This window comes from Mus caroli, chromosome 15 (assembly GCF_900094665.2).
Source record: "Mus caroli chromosome 15, CAROLI_EIJ_v1.1, whole genome shotgun sequence".
Classification (NCBI taxonomy): domain Eukaryota; kingdom Metazoa; phylum Chordata; class Mammalia; order Rodentia; family Muridae; genus Mus; species Mus caroli.
Window position 1 is genome coordinate 5,445,387 of NC_034584.1, and position 3,020 is coordinate 5,448,406.

Sequence of the window (3,020 nt, forward strand, 5' to 3'; positions counted from 1 at the left end):
ACTCACTTTGTAGACCAGGCTGGCCTCGAACTCAGAAATCCGCCTGCCTCTGCCTCCCGAGTGCTGGGATTAAAGGCGTGCGCCACCACGCCCGGCTAGGAACCTTCTAGAATGAGGTTCCCAGAACCTACCACACTGTTCCCAACAGGTACCTACCCTCCTGAGTGCAGAGCAAAGGAATTTTGAGGGAGTGTACTTGTGTACTTCCCAGAAGGTGTCAGGCTTGTGTTACTGAAGAATCAAGTTCTCTTGATGAGACCAAATTTAAGTGTCCTGCCTCTGATTCACGAAGTCTGGGTCACTGAAAATTAGGTGGAAATGCCCCCAAAGAGAAACAAGGGCTCCAAGAAAACAGATCTACGAGAATTAAGACTATTCAAATGAAGAAATGGTATGGCTAAGAGTCATCAGATGAAATTAAATTGTTCTCTGGTCTCCTCAGTCTCAAACAGGATTTATGTCATCAATCAGATCAGACACCATGAAATTTCTGATCATGCATCTCAGAAGACATGCAGGGGAAGGTGGAGTGTTTATCTTTTCACATAAAGGGCAGATTTATAGATCAGTAGAGACACTGAAAATACAGGCTGTGTGGAAAGACTTTTAATACAAAGCAGGGATTTGACTATGGTTCTTTTATCTGAGTGGTATTGTTACAATTCTTCAGGCTTTCCTGGAAATCAAAGAACTGTTTGGAAAGCCAATACATATGTGTGTGTGTGTGTGTATATACACACATGTACACACATATACATCACTGTTCTTATATGGGTTGTATGGGACATGACATTTTTCATAACATGTTTATGAGACATGAAATTTTTTCACTGGAATCCCTTTTACCTAAGATTCATCAAAAATTGATTCTATCTACAGTGAGTTCATTTTTTCTCTTTGCTTTTCAGATTATAGCTTTGTATTGTTCTTCATTTGAAAGTGATGCTTGTAATATTCTTCACTGTTGTTCCTAATGTCTCCTCCCCATAGGACAAATAGCAAATGTAGTATTAATAAATGTTTGCTTTTATTAATGGAATACAATAAAAAAGTGACATGTCAAATCCTCCTCTTCTCTGCCTTAAAAATGAAGCGCCTCAGATCAGAACTGCTCTTTCCTGACTGAATTTTGAAGTGGCCCCTATTTCAAGTATTTCTCTTGTTGACTAAAATAATGTAGTCAGATAACAATTTTTGCTAACATGTAAAACTAAAAATAGTTACCTTAAGAAAAGTATAGCTGGAGAGATGGCTCAGAGGCTAAGAGCATCCAGTGCTGGGTGCTCTTTCAGAGAACCACTCTGGTTTACACCCAGCTCCCATATGGTGGCTCACAATCATCTATACCTCCAGTCCCTGGAGGTTTGTTGTCCTCGTCTGCCCCCATGGGCACTGAACACCTGCAGTGTACAGGCATGCATTCAGGCCAAACACTCATACACATAGAAATAAATAAATGAAGGAAGGAAGAAATAAAAGATATGACTCTCAAAAGATATGATGTGTCAAAACCTAACTCTCTTTTGCCAGCCCAGTATTGATGTTTTGGGTTTTTTTTGGGGGGGACAGAGAACTTTATTGATGGTATTCAACAGAGTAGGGAGAGCTCTCTAGGCTCCTCCTGTTATGGGGGTCTGGGGTGGAAATTGTGAGGGAGATGCTCACTGTTGGGGGCCGAGTTGGGATAGGGAATAGTAGTATAATAGCAAATGTAGTTCCCAGCAACTGAGGGCCTCTCTCTTGCTCTCAGTGTTCTTGCTGGAGTGGGTGGTCCAGGGTTTCTTACTCCTTGGAGGCCATGTAGACCATGAGGTCCACTACCCTGTTGCTGTAGCCATATTCATTTTCATACCAGGAAATGAGCTTTACAAAGTTGTCATTGAGAGCAATGCCAGCCCCGGCATCGAAGGTGGAAGAGTGGGAGTTGCTGTTGAAGTCACAGGAGACAACCTGGTGCTCAGTGAAGCCCAGGATGTCCTTCAGTGGGCCCTCAGATGCCTGCTTCACCACCTTCTTGATGTCTTCATACTTGGCAGGTTTCCTCAGACAGCATGTCAGATCCACGATGGACACACTGGGGGTAGGAACACGGAAGGCCATGCCAGTGAGCTTCCTGTTCAGCTCTGGGATGACCTTGCTCACAGCCTTGGCAGCACCAATGGATGTAGGGATGATGTTCTGGGCAGCCGCATGGCCATCATGCCACAGCTTTCCAGAAGGGCCTTCCACAGTCTTCTGAGTGGCAGTGATAGCATGGACCATGGTCATGAGCCCTTCCACAATGCCAAAGTTGTCATGGATGACCTTGGCCAAGGGGGCTAAGCAGTTGGTGGTGCAGGATGCATTGCTGACAATCTTGAGTGAGTTGTCATATTTCTCGTGGTTCACACCCATCACAAACATGGGGGCATCAGCAGAAGGGGCGGAAATGATAACTCTTTAGGCTCCACCCTTCAAGTGGGCCCCGGCCTTCTCCATGGTGGTGAAGACACCAACAGACTCCACGACATACTCAGCACTGGCATCACCCCATTTGATGTTAGCAGGGTCTCGCTCCTGGAAGATGGTGATGGGCTTCCCGTTGATGACAAGCTTCCCATTCTCGGCCTTGACCGTGCCGTTGAATTTGCCATGGGTGGAGTCATACTGGAACATGTAGACCATGTAGTTGAGGTCAATGAAGGGGTCGTTGATGGCAACAATCTCCACTTTGCCATGTGGAGAGCAGAAGGCAGTCCTGGTAACCAGGTGCCTAATACGGTTCACAAATCTGTTCACACCAAATCCGTTCACACCGACCTTCACCATTTTGTCTACGGGACAAGGCTGGCACTGCACAAGAAGATGCGGCTGTCTCTGGAACAGAGAGGAGCAAAGCTGATGTTTTTGAGAAATGATTGGATGGTGATTGTGTAGGCATGAGGGTGTGATGGTTTGTATATCCTTGGACCAGGGAGTGGCACCATCTGAAGGTGTGGCCTTGTTGCAATAGGTGTGACCTGGTTGGAATGGGTGTGTCA

The 3,020-nt window shown here is 45.6% G+C and overlaps 1 pseudogene; it reads right to left on the bottom strand.

Moving 5' to 3' along the window:
* Positions 1 to 1,782: 1,782 nt before the first annotated feature.
* Positions 1,783 to 2,814, bottom strand: LOC110310354 (annotated as a pseudogene).
* Positions 2,815 to 3,020: the final 206 nt, after the last annotated feature.